Source organism: Chamaea fasciata, unplaced genomic scaffold (assembly GCF_029207755.1).
Source record: "Chamaea fasciata isolate MVZ Bird 193981 ecotype frontalis unplaced genomic scaffold, bChaFas1.0.hap1 SCAF_35, whole genome shotgun sequence".
NCBI classification, from domain to species: domain Eukaryota; kingdom Metazoa; phylum Chordata; class Aves; order Passeriformes; family Sylviidae; genus Chamaea; species Chamaea fasciata.
The window spans coordinates 827,797-844,336 of record NW_027094120.1 but is presented as its reverse complement, the minus strand read 5'-3'; the positions used below and the strand labels follow the sequence as shown (position 1 = coordinate 844,336).

The following is a 16,540-nucleotide window of genomic DNA, read 5'->3' as shown; positions in this document are numbered from 1 at the left end:
TGCTGAGGGTCAGACACTGTCAGAGCACGTTCCCTGAATGCAGAATTCGTACCTGGCCCAAGCACTGCACTTGTGTCTCCAGCATTGCTTTCCAAGAAAAACAGGGGAAGGCAAATTGTGTGTAGCTCATGGTATTTTACAGCATCTCAAACTTGCCAAATCATGGATCTTAAAGGTGAGATCCATTTGTAGTTCATGGGATGGAGAAGTAGTGCAAGATGGAAAAGGGGAGCATCAAAATCATTTGACAAGGACATCTTTGATTGCTTCTTTACATTTTCATTTCATTTCTTAAAAGATCCTTCAGTTTTCCCAGAATCGTCTCCACACTCCTGTCTGCTCTTTCCAAGAACACTTCCTGGAGAACGAGGTGCAGCTTCTGTCACAAGACGTGCCACCAACTGCAGCTTCCCTTGGCTTTCCACACTGTGTGTGCAGTAGGAGTCTTGCAGCAAAGCAGGACAAATATTTGAAGAACTTGACAGCTTGTCTGTTCTTTTCCTTGTGGACTTGGGAGTTGTGCCCTTGGTAAGGTTTCCATTGTTACTGTTGTACCCTAAGAAAACAGGACGGGGTACCGGGGGAACCTGCTGGGAGTCTGTTATCATCCACCCAGCCAGGAAGAAGAGGTGGACAACTTAATCTAAAAGCAGCTGGAGAATGTTTCAGGATCACCAGCCCTTGTTCTTGTAGGTGACTTTAAGCTGCCAGATATCTGCTGGGAACTTAATACAGCAGGAAAGAGGCAGTCCAGGAAGGTTTTGGAGTGTATGGAGGACAACTTTTTGTTGCAGCTGGTGAGTGAGCCCCACCAGGGGAGGGCTTATGTTCGACCTGCTGTTTGCAAATAGAGAAGGGCTGGTGGGAGATGTGGTGGTTGGAGGCTCCTTGGGACACAGTGATGATGAAATTATAGAGTTCTCGATATTTGGTGAAATCAGGAAGAACATCAAGAAGACTTTTACACTGGACTTCCAATCAGCAGACTTTGGCCTATTTACGAGACTTATTCAGGGAGTTGCTAGGGAAGCAGCCCTTAAAAACAAAGGAGTCCAGGGAAGGTGGGCGTGCTTCAAAGCAGAGATCTTGAGGGCAGAGGAACAGGCTTTCCCCGTGTGCCAAAAGATGAGCTGACGAGGCAAACGTCCAGCCTGGATGGGCAAGGAGGTTTTGAAGGAACTTAGGAATAAAAAGAGGATGTATCATCTTTGGAAGGAGGGTCAGGTCAAGGAGTATTTAAGGGGATTGCTAGAGCATGTAGGAAAAGTGTTTGGGAATCCAAAACTCAATTCAAACTTAATTTGGCAATTTTGTACAGGATATTAAAAAAAGTTTTTCAAATATATTAACTGCAATAGGAAGGCCAACCTTTGTTCTGTACTGGATGTGGGAGGGAACTTAGTGTCTAGGCGGAGGCAGTCAGAGAACTGCTGAGCTGCTTGGATGTTCATAGATCAATGGGCCCAGGTGGGATCCACCCCAGGGTGATGAGGGAGCTGGCAGATGAGCTTGTGAAGCCGCTCTCCATCACTTACCAACAGTCCTGGCCCACTGGTGAGATTCCAGATGACTGGAAGCTGGGCAATGTGACACCCATTCACAAGAAGGGTGGGAAGGAGGATCCTGGTAATTATAGGCCAGTTAGCCTGACCTCAGTACCTGGTAAAGGTCATGGAGCAGTTTATATTGTGTCATGGACAGGGTATCAGAGCCAGCCAGCATGGGTTTAGGAGGGGTAGGTCATGTTTGACCAGTTTTTATGTCTCCTTTTATGGCCAGGTGACTTGTGTGGTGGATGTGGGAAAGGCTGTGGATGTTGTCTGTTGGGACTTCAGCAAGGCCTTAGGCACTGTCTCCCACAGCACGCTCCTGGAAAAGCTGGCAGCCCACGGCTTGAACAGGAACACTCTTTGCTGGGTTAACAACTGGCTGCATGGCCGGGCCCAGAGAGTGGTGGGGAAGGGTGCTGCATCCAGCTGGCAGCCAGTCACCAGGGGTGTTCCTCAGGGGTCTGTGCTGGGGCCAGCTCTGTTCAATGTTTGTATTGACGACATGGATGGGGCTATTGAATCTCTTATTAGTAAAGTTTTAGATGACACTAAGCTGGGAACATTTGTCGATCTGTTGGCAAGTAGGAGGGCTCTGCAGAGAGACCTGGAACAGTTGGATGGGTGGGCAGAGTGCAACAAGGTGAAGTTTATTAAGTCCAAGTGCTGAGTCCTGCATTTTGGCCACAATAACCCCTGCAGTTCTCTAGGCTGGGGATGTTGTGGCTGGACAGTGCCCAGGCAGAAAGGGCCCTGGGGGTTCTGGTCGACAGGCAACTGAACAGGAGGCAGCAGTGTGCCCAGGTGGCCAAGAAGGCCAATGGCACCTGGCCTGGATCAGGAATGGTGTGGCCAGCAGGAGCAGGGAGGTCATTCTTCTCCTGTATTTGGAACTGGTGAGGCCACACCTCGAGTGCTGTGTCCAGTTCTGGGCCCTCAGTTAAGAATAACCTTGAGATGCTTAAATGTGTCCGGAGGAGACAACAAGGCTGGTGAGCGGCTTGGAACACAACTCCTGTGAGGAATGACTGAGGGAGCTGGGGTTGTTTAGCCTGGAGAAAAGGAGACTCAGAAATTACCTTATCACTCTCTACAACTCCCTGAAAGGTGTTTGTAGTCAGGTGGGGCTTGGTCTCTTTCTCCAGGCAGCCACTGACAGAATGAGAGGACAGAGTCTTAAGGCTGCACAGAGGGAAATATAGGTTGGAAATTAGGAAAAAGATTTTTACGGAAAGGGTGATAAAGTTCTAGAATGATCTGACTGGAGAGGTGGTGGCATCACCATCTCTGGATGTGTTTTAAAAAAGACTGGATGTGGCACTAGGTGCCATGGCTTAGGTGAGGTGTTGGGACATGGGTTGAACTCAATGATCTTGGAGGTCTCTTCCAATCTAGTCATTTTGTCATTCTGTAATTCTGTAAAGGTTTCCAGGTCAAATGGGCTAAGTCAATGAAGCTACTGCTATGATAAGAGTTTTATTTTGAGTTGGATGTTTTATTAAATGGTTTTCCAAGTTCCTTGATTTTCTTTATTTTGCCAGTAGACCTGTGTGTTGCTTTGATCTCTTAGCTCAGTTGGTTAAAATATGGTGCTAATATCACCGAGGTTTAGGGTTCCATCCCTCTATGGGCCATTAACTTCAGAATTGGACTTATGATCCTTGACTGTTCCTTGCAAATAAGAATATTCTGTGCATCTGTTCATCCTGAGACTATCTGGTTGGCATTTCTCCTTGTGCACCAAACTCGAGTAAGAGAACCTTTGGGTACCCCCATTATTTCAGTGTTCTGGGGTGTTACAGCCCCGCAGGCTCATTACGGCCTCTTGTTTCCATGAGGCCCTGCTGTGTCACACTGGCCCGCAGTGCCATGAGGATCGGGAGTGTCACACAGCTTTGTGCCATTTGTCCTCGCTGCCCCTCCCATCCCACTGCCCCACAAGCAGCCCCGAGCCACCCGGGAGGGACAGGCCCTGCTGTGCCAGGCCTGGGCTCAGGGCTTGGCCTTTCTGCTGCCTCCAACCAGCCCAGGCCTTGCTCAGCATTGCAGTTCCCTGCTCACAGCCTGCGGCTCCCTGCAATCCTGGCCTCAAGGATGTGCTCTCAGCAGTCCCTGGGGAGCCTTTGGCACTCCCTGCCCTCAGTGGGGCCCAGGGATGCTCCAAGGGACTTGGAGTTTTGCTTCTGCCTCCTTGAGCAGCTTCTTCAACCTTCTCTCAGTGCCTGGAGCTTCTGGACTCAGCCCCAAATCCAGCATGGGGCTGATTCAAATCCAGAAAGCAGTCACGACCTCCTTTTCTTCCTTCACTTGTCTTCGTCTCCAGGGCTTGTGCAGCTGCTTGGAGCCAGTTTGGAGTTCTCTTATGGAGGAAGATTTCAAAGTGCACCTCCTGAGTTTTTTCTAATCCAGGGTGCATTTTTTTTAATTTTTCAGATCATTGCCGACATGAAAGACGTATTCTACAAGTGATCTTAATGCTGAGTGTCTCCTTAGGAGGTCTGGGCATGGAGAATGAGCCCCTTGCAGGCTGACCCTGTTTGGACAACCTGCTCCTCACCCCAACCTCACCGTGTCTGAAATGACCCACCAAGGACTGACATCTGAAATAATTTTTGTAAATTAGCAATTTTTCTTTTTTCAAAAAATTATAAGGAAATTATAATAATACTTATAAATATATAAAATATTATTATATACGTTTTAACCTATGTTTTACATGTATTTAAAAAAATTGATACATTTTTAGCGACCCAAAAAATTATTGGTCATTGGTTTTAAGTAACACAATTCCCTTCATTAATTCATTGACAACATCTGGCTATTGATTCCTCCCTATTTATGCTAATTAGTCCTATTTTTACTCCTTTTGTCATCTTCTTTATCGTTTTCTCAGGCAGGGTAAAAGGGGCCACTTTGGGGTCCACGGAGACATTTCTGGGGCACATTTGCGGCAGTTCTAAACCTGGGGATGGAATCTGAAGAAAATTTGGGGTCTGAAGGACATCTGGGGGAGCCGGGTGGGCACTTGGAGGTCAGGGAGGGGAATCTGGGGCCCTTCGGGGTCCGGGCGGGCACTTGGGGGCCCTGAGGGGACTCTCTGGGGCGCGGGGGATGATGGGAGTTGTAGGCGCGGGTAGAACACGGTGTAACGGGGCCGCGGAGCATCACGGGAGTTCGAGGCGCGGCTCCAATGGCTGTCGGTGGGGCGCGGGGCATGACGGGAGATGGAGTCACGGCTGGAATAGGGCTCCGTGTGCGCCGCGGAGCATGCTGGGAGCTGTAGTCCCGGAAGTGCATAAAGCCGAGCTGTGGCGGGGCCGGGAAGGCGCTTGGCGGACACTTCTGCGTCCGAGTCGCGACTTGAGGCCCTCGGGGGAAACGTGTGCGGTTCGGGAGGAATTGGGGGGAACTTGGGGAGCTCGAACCGGGCGCTTTAGGACACGGGGCACAGCAGGAATTTTCGGCGCGAGACTGTGTTGGGCAGAGCTCTGAGAGCACGGGGGATGATCGGAGATGAATTCCCAGAAGTGGCTCTAACGGGCATCTCTGGGGTTGGGAGCATTCAGGGGAGTCGGGGACGATTTTGGGGGGTTCCAAATAAATACTGAGGGGGCACTTAGGGATCCTGGAGGGTCTGGGGGAAACGTAGGGGACACATGGGGGGGAGGGGGGATACGGGGGCGGGGTTCTGTGGAGCGCGGGGCATGACGGGCATTGTAGTCCGGGCTGCAATGGGGCTCAATTGGGCCGCGGTGCATGACGGGAGTTGAAGGCAAAACCGAAACGTGGCACCGACACCAGGCACCGCCCCGAGGCCCCGGTTTCCTGGCCCTGATTGGGTGCTGGCGGTGACGGGCGGGAGCCTCGACAAATGGGAGTTTGCGGAGGCGGGAACAGCCGATTCAACCCCTCTAGTCCTTCCCAGTACAGCCCAGTTCATCCCCAGTACAGCCCAGTTCATCCCCAGTACAGCCCAGTTCTACCCCTGTGGCCCTTCAGTGCCCCCCTTTACAGCCCATTTCATCACCAGTACAGCCCAGTCCCTCCCAATACACCTGAGTTCATTCCCATTCCCTTCCAGTTCCCCCCAGTATCTTCCATAGCACGCCCCAGTATTCCCCAGTCTTCCCCACAGTGTTGCCATTGTCCCCAGTTTGTCCCAGTGTGTCCGTGGCCACAGCCCCTTGCAGTGTCCCAGGGCAGGTTGGGATGCTGATCCACCCTCACAGCCGGCCCAGGGCAGGGCTGGAGTGGTTTTGGTGGCCCCTTGGGCTGGCACACACTTGAGGAGTGTGTCTGTTTTCAGTGGGGAAAATTACGAGTTTTACGTTGCTTCAAAAATAGAAAAGCCCTTTTTGCCTGAGTGCAGGCAGCTCTCTGAGCAAAGCAGGTCCCAGGTGAGTGAGGACAGGCAGGATGGGCTTGGGGAATGTGGAACAAGGTTGTCCACACTGGGTCAGACCTCAAGGCACAGCTTCTCTGGCCAGGCCAGGCCTTTGGAGGAGAGGCCCTGGATCAATATCAATCACAGAATGCTGCAATCACCTCTGCTCCAAAGAGAACAGTGATAAAACACACCCTTTATAACAGGAATGTGAATTTCTTAGAAGCTCTTTGAAATCTTTCTCCATAACTGCAGTACAAAACCTTCCTAATGAACTGCACCAGAGCAGAGGGAAATCAAGGCAGAGCCGTGGTTTGTCAGGACTTGCTTGATCCCAAAGAGCCCCGTGGTGCATTTGGTGCTGAGCCCTCAGGGCCTGAGAGGAGATGGCACAAACCTTTCCAGGAGTCCAAGTCAGAGGAAAAACCCAACGTGTCTCAAAGCATTCCTGGGGCCCACTGAGGTCCATCCCCAACACAGGCTCCTCATGGACTCCTTGGAGGAGAGAACTGGAGGCCAAGAGTGCCCAGAAACCTCTCAGAGACGGAGTGTGGGAAGGAAAACCCAAAGTACCTTAAAAGACATTGAGTATCTCAGAGCATTAATGAGCCCCACTGAGTGTCAGTATGAAGCCTCTCTAGGGACTAATTACAGCAGATAATTGGAGGCCATGACTGCACAAACCTCTCAGAGTGATTCAGTGTCAAAAAGTAGTACTTTAATGACTCTTGAGTAACTTGAGGCATTAATGAGCCCCACTGAGTGTTGGTAGTGACAAAACATCTCAAGGGACTAATTACAGCAGACAATTGGAGGCCGTGATTGCACAAACCCCTCAGAGACTCCCAGGCAAAAGCAAAACCCAAAGTGCTTTGAAAAACCTGCAGTCCCTGGGAGCACTGAGGAGCCCCCCAGGGCCATTCCTGACCAAGGCTCCCCAGGGACTGGTCCCAGCAGATCCCTGGGGCCACTGGGATGTGGGGGGATGCTGAGAGCAGGACAAGGGGGTGACAGTGCCCAGCCTTGCTGGGGCTGTGCCAGGAGGCCCCAGGGCCTCAGGACAAGGTGTCCCCTCCCAGCCCTTGGTGGCACAGACCCTGCTGTGCCCCAGGGCACCAAGACTTGGCTTCTCCTGGGCACTGCCAGCCCTGCCGGGCCCTTGGCCACGTCCAGCACAGCTTGTCCTGCGCTGTCCCACAGCTGCTGCTGTGTCCCTGCAGGCTGCACACTCCCATCTCGCTGCCCCCCTGGCTCTGCCCTGCATTTCCCTTTCTCTTCTCCCTGATATCCTGGGATGGAACGTGTGAGAATGGTTCAAAGCTGTACCAGGGAGGGTTTAGACTGCACAGGAGAAAGTCTTTCTTTACTGGGAGGGTGACTTTGGGGTTTCAAACTTTGGGGTTTCAAAGCAGGGCTGATGGCTGTCCCAGGAAAGGAGCTGGGACAAGGTGTCCATCGCTCAGGAGCTGTAATTTGGATTGTCACTTGCCACTGTTCCTCTGAGCTCTTCTCTGTTCCAGAGATGGGCTCTTAATGAGCTGGTGGCTCTCCTGAGATGGGCCCGGGAGCAGCCCGGGCAGAGAATGAACTGAGTTTGTCCTGCTGCCATTGTTGGTGCCCTGTCTGGGAGTGCAGATGAGTCTCTTCTCTCTTAACCTGACACAACCCAGCAGGAGCGTCAATCTCCTGAGGCAGCCGTGTTTGGAGGCTGCACACACAGGCACTGGTTTTGTGTAACAGATGATACCAGATCCTTGGGATGGCTTTCCAGAAATGCACCATGCTTAGAGGAAAGGCTTTGTTCTTGGCCTGGCAATGGATTTCTTCAGGGCCAGGATCACAGATTTGTTCCCAAGGCTGCAGATGAATGGATTTAGGAATGGGAACAGGACTGTGTTCAGCAGAGCTCCAGTTCTGTTGGTCCTCAAGGAAACAACTTCTGCAGGACACATGCAGAGAGCAATGCAGCTCCCACGGGCAATGGATAAGGTGATGGGATGGGAAGAACACGTGGTCAAAGCTTTCTTCCTCCCAGAGGCTGCTGGAAGATGCAGAACACAGAAAAGGACACAGATGTCAAATGCCAGAGTCAAACATAAGGAGCCCAGCACGACACACGGTAAGAAGACAGAGTCTGTTTCCCAAAGCAGGCTGGTGTCAGAGCAGGACAGTTTGAACAAGGGGGAGTTGTCCCAGAGGAAATGGGGGATTTTGAAGCTAACCCCCAGGGCCCTTTCTGCCTGGGCACTGTCCCGCTACACCGTCCCCAGCCTATAATGCTGCAGGGGGTTATTGTGGCCAAAATGCAGGAATCGACACTTGGACTCATTAAACTTCATTTTGTTAGACTCTGCCCACCCATCCAACTGTTCCAGATTATTGGAAGAAGTGGATATTTCTGACCAGACTTCTCTGGATGTGAATTACAGAAAAATAGATTATTATAATGCTGTTTGGGAGAACGCAAGTTCTAGTCAAACAGTTGTATGTACTGATATGAATGAGATTTAATTTAGGATTTTGAATAGAAAATATACCCGGCTCCTGGGAAAAAATAAGGAAGTCTCAGCCTTTGAGACGAAGATGCTTCTACAAAGGAAGTAATTTTGAAGTTCCGGCTCCTAGGCATAAAAGGAGGTCTCTATTTCTTTTGAGATAGTGATGATTTTAGAGAAAGAAGAAGAGAATCCTTGCTTTATATTAGAAAAGCATTCTTAAAATGGTACCCCAAACATGCAGAGGCCCATAAGCAGCTTGGGAACCTGTTATATGGGTGGGACTGCACAGAATCTGCAAAAATTCCGTGTGGTTGCAGATTTGTGACCATGAGAACCACCAGACCTTTTCCTGTGGCATGTATCTCTGTTACTGATATGTTTGTTCATTAAATCCAGGATATGGGTGACAAGTTAAGTGATAAAGGTAGTCTCGCATAATTTGCGGTTGTAAGCAATATTTTCCAGGAAGTCAGCGATTCTGAGTCTTGAAACGCGGCAGGGGAAGAGCAGACCCCAGCAACAGAGACGCACATGCGCAGAGTACTATTCAAGGAAGTCACGCACGCCGGAAACCGGACTGTATAAGAGGAAGAACTAAAACCCTGACTGACGCGGCAGTGGCGGGATAATGGTCCCCCTGTCGCCCAGCGCTGCATTACCTTATTGTTACGCTTGCTGTAATTAATAAAATCCTTGATTGGGACAAGCAACGGTGTCAGACTATTCCGTGCAAAATTTCCTCTATAACAATTTGGTGCCGTGACTCGGATAAGAATACGGATCCGACAGAGGGACTAGGGGAGGCGCCCCGCCTGTACAGGCGGCCTCTGGTTCTGAAGTCGGGATCTTGCTCTTACCGACGAACCCAAATTTGTAACAATAAGGTAAGGAAAACCCTATAAGCTCGGTGCACTCGAGGTCCGGACGAAGACGCAGGAGACGCGTAAGTAACTGCCCATTGTGCAGGGGAATCCGTCCGGGCTGGGTTGGGATCCTGGAATACAACGTGTGTACGTGTGAGTGAGAGGAGAACTGGCAGCCAGATTCTCCAAGTGAGTGCGGACCCTTAAGTAGTGCGTTTCCCATCGCCCGCGAGGGACTGGGCCACGAAAAAGGGGAAGTGAGTGAGTACACACACGGCTGAAAGAGGGTATTCCAGAAGATGGGACAGGGGAAAAGCAAGCCCCCTCCACCCATGAGACCCCCTTCGGTTCTTAGGGATTCACCGCTGGGGTTTATGTTAGAGAATTGGAAATATTATCCCACCACGGGGGACAAGGACAAAGTTAAGATGATACACTTTTGTGTAGAAGTCTGGGGAGGACAAATCTCCAAGGCAGTTTGGTGGCCCAGGTTTGGGTCATCAGAATTATGGGTTCAGAGATTTTTGAATCAGTGGGTACGTAGGTAGGTCCCCTTTAATCAGGAAGAGGCTGATTATGCTGCAGTATGGGTTACCCGCCCAGGGGACCAGGGAGTAGCAATATTCAATCTCTCCCAAATGGAGTTTGGGCATAAAGATAAAAAGACTGAAAAATTGCAGGAGGAGGAGGATGCTCCCCTAATACCACCCCCGTATGCACTTCCCCCATTACCACCGGCGCCTCAGATATTACCTCCTCCTACACCCCCTCCCTCCCCTAGAGATGAAGGTATCGGAGCCGCAGTCAGAAGGAGGAGAAGGGAGCAAAGAGAACATGAGTTACTCCCCTTAAGGGAAGTGCCAATAGGAGGAGCCCAGCCACAACTAGGATTTGTATCTGTCCCTTTAAACTCAAATACTGTTAAGAAATACAGTCTATTTTGAGGATTTTGTTTACTGCAGAAGAAAGGACACATGAAAAGAGACTGCAGACAGAGGATAAAGGATGAGGCGGCATTCAAAGAAGATTAGGGGGGTCAGGGGCTCTATGTATTGGGGACCCGTACGAACAAAGAGCCCTTGATAAAACTGAAACTAGGTCCCCAGTCACAGGAGGTAGAATTTTTGGTAGACTCAGGAGCTGAGAGGTCTACCCTCCAGCAAATACCCCCTGGGTGCAAATTATCTAAAGATACTGCCCATGTGGTTGGAGCAAAGGGAAAACCCTTCAAGGTAGGGATTATACAACAAGTTTTAATAGAAACAGAATCTAAATTAGGTATGGGAAATTTTCTCTTAGTCCCAGAAGCCGATTTTAATCTTTTGGGAAGGGATTTGATGGTAGAATTAGGAGTAGGTTTGGAAGTTAAAAAAGGGGAGCTGGGAATTAAAATATGTGCCCTTAGGGTTGAAGATGAACAAGAAATTAATCCCGAAGTCTGGTATACCCCTGAGACCGTGGGCAGACTAAACATCTCGCCATTTAAAGTAACCCTCAAGAACCCGGAGAACCCCGTCCAAATTAAGCAATATTCTATGTCTATAGAAGGGCGGAAGGGGTTGAAACCCGAAGTTGAGAGATTAATATCTCAGGGACTATTAGAACCATGTATGTCCCCATTTAATACCCCAATTTTACCAGTAAAGAAACCCAATGGCACTTATCGACTAGTGCACGATTTAAGAGAAATCAATAAGCGCACTATGTCCAGATTCCCAGTAGTAGCAAACCCCTATACCCTTTTGAGTAAATTGGGGCCAGAAAATTTGTGGTACAGTGTAATAGACTTAAAGGATGCTTTTTGGGCTTGCCCTTTAGACGAAAGCTGTAGAGACTATTTTGCATTTGAATGGGAAGACCCTGACACAGGGCGCAAACAACAATTGAGGTGGACCGTGCTTCCACAGGGGTTTACAGAAAGCCCTAATTTGTTTGGACAAGCCCTAGAACAGATTCTTCAAGATTTTACCCCAGACCCAGAAATTACTCTGATTCAGTATGTGGATGACCTATTGATAGCAGGAAAAATGGAAAATCAAGTCAGAAAAGAAAGCATAAAACTTTTAAATTTTCTGGGGCTTAAGGGGCTGAAGGTATCAAAATCTAAATTACAATTTGTAGAAGAAAAGGTAAAGTATTTAGGACACTACATTGAGAAGGGAGAGAAGACAATTGACCCGGAACAGGTACAGGGAATTTTATCTTTACCCCCTCCAGCAAGTAAAAAAACAGGTTAGACAATGGTTAGGACTATTGGGATATTGCCGCTTATGGATTGAAAACTACAGTAGTAAAGTTAAATTTTTATATGCCAAGCTCACCGAGTCTAATCGTATAAGCTGGGGAAAGACAGATGAAGAGCAACTCTGGGCATTAAGGAGAGAATTGGCAAATGCACCAGTTTTAAGTTTGCCAGACTTAAATCGACCATTTTATCTATTCGCCAACATAGAGAATGGGACAGCATATGGAGTATTAACCCAAGATTGGGCAGGGAAAAAGAAGCCCATAGGATACTTGTCTAAATTATTAGACCCTGTGAGTAGGGGCTGGCCCACATGTTTACAGGCCATTGTTGGATGTGCCTTAATGACAGAGGAGGCTCGAAAAATAACCTTCAATAGTACCATTAAGGTATTATCCCCCCCCACAATGTGAGGAGTGTTTTGCAGCAAAAAGCTGAAAAATGGATCTCTGATTCCAGATTATTAAAATATGAGGGAATCTTGCTGGAGGCCCCGAATTTAACATTAGAAACTACATCTTTACAAAACCCTGCTCAGTTTTTATTTGGGGAACCAAAACCATCAGAAGAACTGGCCCACGATTGCCTCCGAACTATTGAGGAACAGACTAAGATTAGGCCCGATTTAGAGGAGGAGGGGCTCTCAGAGGGAGAAGTAATTTTTGTGGATGGCTCATCCCGGATAGTGGATGGAAGACGTAGATCAGGGTATGCACTAGTAGCAGGGAAGGATTATGAGGTATTAGAAGCAGGACCCTTGAGTCCGTCATGGTCAGCCCAAGCATGTGAATTATACGCCATCTTGCGGGCTCTTAAAAAAAAAAAAAAAAAATTTCACTGAACTTCCCAAGGTGGGAAGATACAAGTATGTGTTAGTACTAATAGACCACCTCACCCACTTCGTAGAGGCATTTCCAACCGCAAGGGCCACTGCACACACGGTGGCCAAAGTGTTACTAGAACAAATTGTGCCCAGGTATGGAGTAGCTGAAAGTATAGACTCAGACCAAGGGCCACACTTTGTATCAAAAGTTATTAAGGCCTTGTCAGAAGCCCTTGGAATAAGATGGGAAGAACATACCCCGTGGCACCCTCAAAGTTCGGGGTTAGTAGAGAGAGTTAATGGAGAATTAAAGAAACAGCTAACCAAGTTAACTTTAGAAACCAAACTTAATTGGATTAAGTGTCTCCCCTTGGCCTTGTTAAATCTCAGAACTCTGCCCCGATCTGATGTGGGGATATCTCCTTTTGAAATGCTGTATGGGATGCCGTATGATGCAGGTATGCCTCGAGACCATCCCGGAATAATAGATAAGCAAATGAAAGCATTTATAACTGAGATGATGGCCTTTAGGAAGAAGTTATGGGAAAAAGGGCAGATATTGCAGAGACCACCCTTAAATATTACTCTACATCAGGTGCAACCGGGAGACTGGGTCTTAATCCGAACTCGGAAAGAAACTACTCTCCAGCCCCATTGGGATGGTCCATATCTGGTGCTCCTCACAACAAATACAGCAGTACGGACAGCAGAGCGGGGGTGGACTCACGCCAGTCGTATAAAAGGACCAGTGCCCGAGCCTAGGTGGAAGGTCATCAGCCCAGCCGGAGACTTAAAGTTGAAACTCACTCGGGGAACTGCAACAGGAAATTAAGAAAGGACATTCTTGATGAATAGAAAATATTGGTATAAAACTTTTAGGATAGAATATCAACTAGAGCTTGAAAGAGATCATAAGGGAAATATATATGCTGATTGTGTTTGTATTAAATGTAATGATTCTTATTGTAATGGGAATTGTTACCCCTTTGTATGTTACCAATGTTTAGTTTGTGAAAACAGGTGGTGGACCCATTGTCACAGAGGCAGGCCCCCGAGAGGTGTTTGCTGCCTCTGTCTAGAAATTCAGCGGGAGCTTACTGATTTGGTATTGGCTCAGAAAGTAGCTCAAGGGGAATTACAAGTAGACTCTAAAGAGTGGTGGGACATATTTGCAGAAGGCATAAATCCCGAACTATATTGTTACCATTCCAATGAACCAGTCCTTTTTGTGGCACAAATAATAGCTGGAGTGTGTCGCCGTCGGGTAAAAGAAGTAAGGTGTGACGCTCCTCAGGTTAAAGACCACAACTGGAACACCTATATCCAGAGATCCTTAAAGAAAGGGCGAAAGTCCCCTCCTGAAGAATATCCCTGCTGCCGAGAAGATGGGTCTCCCCGTGGCTCGCAGCAACCGAGTCGACGGGCGAGGCAGAGGGAGAGAAAACTGTGGAGGAAGTCGCCCTGGGATAGGTGGAACCAGGAGGTCATGGAAAATGAAATGTCCAAGGACTGGGACTAAAATCAGGGAAGAAGAAAATGAGATGGGAACAAGCCACTGTTACAATGAAAAAGCCACCTGTAGACAACTGTTACTGTCACTACTATTATTATCCCTATGGGTAAGGCAGACAGGAGGTCAAACACACCAGCCTTTCAAATGGTCCTTGATTCGTATGAATGACTACAAAATTTTAGACTCCCTTGTGACCAGTCAGACCCCAGCCTTTAAGGCTGGGTTATGCAACATGACAAACATAGAATAGTGCGGGAGAGTTTTGAATTTAACTGGGTTTTATATGTGTCCGGCCTCAAATCCTGGAAAGAGCTACTGTAATTACCCAGGGGAGTATTACTGTGGGTATTGGGGCTGTGAGACTATTGCTTCCGATTGGACTCCAGGGGGAGGTGCAGATCAATTTATTAGAGCAGGATTTGGTCCCACAGGGTGTGCAAAGCATTGGTTAGGACCATCTGGAGAAATTTCTTACTTAGGAACTTGTAAATATGTGTATATAAATCCAGAGAGCCCTGACTGGGTATTAGGAAAATATTGGGGAATTAGACATTGGGAACCTGGGCGTGATAGAGGGAACCTAATAGTGATAAAGAAAGAACCCGCCCCAGCTGATACCTATGGTATGGGACCGAATAGAGTTTTAGAGGAGGATGAAGAGCTAACACCGGTTACAAATTACCCTGAGGCTACAGGCTCCCCACTAACCATATCCAGTCAGCAGAAAGCACCCTTGCATAACTAAGTCAGTACGCTCATTATCAGAAGTAGTTTTACAAAACAGACGGGGCCTGGATTTATTATTTTGGCAACAGGGAGGACTTTGTGTAGCCTTAAAAGAAGAGTGTTGCACCTATATAGATCAAACGGGAATAGTCTTTGACACCCTAGGAGAACAAAGAAAACAACTAGAAAAAAAAAAGGGAAAGAGAAAGAGAATCCCATCAGAGTTGGTATGAGAGTTGGTTCAATCATTCCCCATGGTTGACTACCTTACTGTCCACCATAGCTGGACCAATATTTTTACTAGTTCTTGTATTAACTTTTGGTCCCTGTATTTTTAACAAACTTATTACAATAGTAAAAGCGCGACTGGAAGCTGCCCACTTGCTGCTGGTACAAGCAAAATATGAGGACTTAGAAAATAGAAAGGGAGAAACGGGAGATGGATTGGAATGGAGCAGACAAGAGCTTAAGTGATTTAATGCACAACATAAATTAACCTAAAGACAAAGGGGGGATATTGTTACTGATATGTTTGTTCATTAAATCCAGGATATGGGTGACAAGTTAAGTGATAAAGGTAGTCTCGCATAATTTGCGGTTGTAAGCAATATTTTCCAGGAAGTCAGCGATTCTGAGTCTTGAAACGCGGCAGGGGAAGAGCAGACCCCAGCAACAGAGACGCACATGCGCAGAGTACTATTCAAGGAAGTCACGCACGCCGGAAACCGGACTGTATAAGAGGAAGAACTAAAACCCTGACTGACGCGGCAGTGGCGGGATAATGGTCCCCCTGTCGCCCAGCGCTGCATTACCTTATTGTTACGCTTGCTGTAATTAATAAAATCCTTGATTGGGACAAGCAACGGTGTCAGACTATTCCGTGCAAAATTTCCTCTATAACATCTCCATAAACTCTAGAGAGGCTCCTCTCCCAAGGTGATGCAGGATTGTGTTTAAATAGCTGCAACTGGCTAAAAATCATGGTTTTCTCTCTGTTGAGTGGGAAAGTGAACGGTTTGTGGTAAGTGGAAAGATGTTTGAATGTCTCATTTTTCCTTTTTCTCTTTTCTTAGTGTATGCTAATAAAATCTATCTGTTTTTACCTTTAGGTTGAGCCTGTTTCAGCTTTTTCTCCCAAAATCTTATGTCCCAGCTAGTAAACAAAATTCAGCCAACATAAAACCACCACAGGAAGGGACAGCATCTGCCTTGCCAGGGGCTGGAGCTCAGGCCTTGGCCTTTTGCATTCCTGAAACACATGCAGGTTTGCTCAGCATCACAGACACCTTTGCCTTGTTTGTCCCCACCTGTCATCAGTGCCTGCGGTGTTCTGCTCTAACTGGAACCTGGGGACACTTTCTCAGGCGTGTCCCTCAATGGCACCCATTTAAAACTTCAAGAAACTTTGGCGTTTTTAATCTGACTTTGAGTCCTTGAGAAGTTTTTTGAACACTCTCTCAGGGACTGAGTCTGATGTAAACAAGAGCAAATCCCCAAGAGGCTCATTAACATCCTTGTGCTGTGTCTGTGCTGCTGAGCTGGGCCGGGCTCCTGACACCGAGGCACCTCCTGGCAACCAAGATGAGCTTCAAAAAGGCATTTCTCCATCAAAGTGGCTCCTGTGCGCAGCCCAGCAGGGCTGGGGCACTGCTTGCAGCCACCCTGGGCACAGCACACAGGCACAGAGAGCTTCAATCACTCAGGGCTGGGAAGATGCTGAGGACTGACTGGGCGAGAATCATTTCCAGCCCTTGACACCGGAAGCCTCTGGCTGCAGGACAATGCAGCTGCAGCTCCTGCAATGATCTCCTAAAGCAGGAACATCCCATTATGGATTCTGTAAGTACAACTCAGACTATCTCTGCTGTAAGCATGTGGACATGCTCAGGGCTTCTGCTCACTCCAGGAATATTTCCAGGACAATAATTTTTATAAAGATAA

General features: G+C 48.1%; 1 long non-coding RNA gene across 1 annotated transcript; it reads left to right on the top strand.

The window, feature by feature from the left end:
- The first annotated feature begins 8,799 nt into the window (after positions 1 to 8,799).
- Positions 8,800 to 15,024, top strand: LOC136303513 (uncharacterized). The gene is made up of 2 exons (XR_010724237.1): positions 8,800 to 9,372; positions 12,956 to 15,024. It is a non-coding gene; the product is annotated as an uncharacterized lncRNA (long non-coding RNA).
- The last annotated feature ends 1,516 nt before the right edge of the window (positions 15,025 to 16,540 follow it).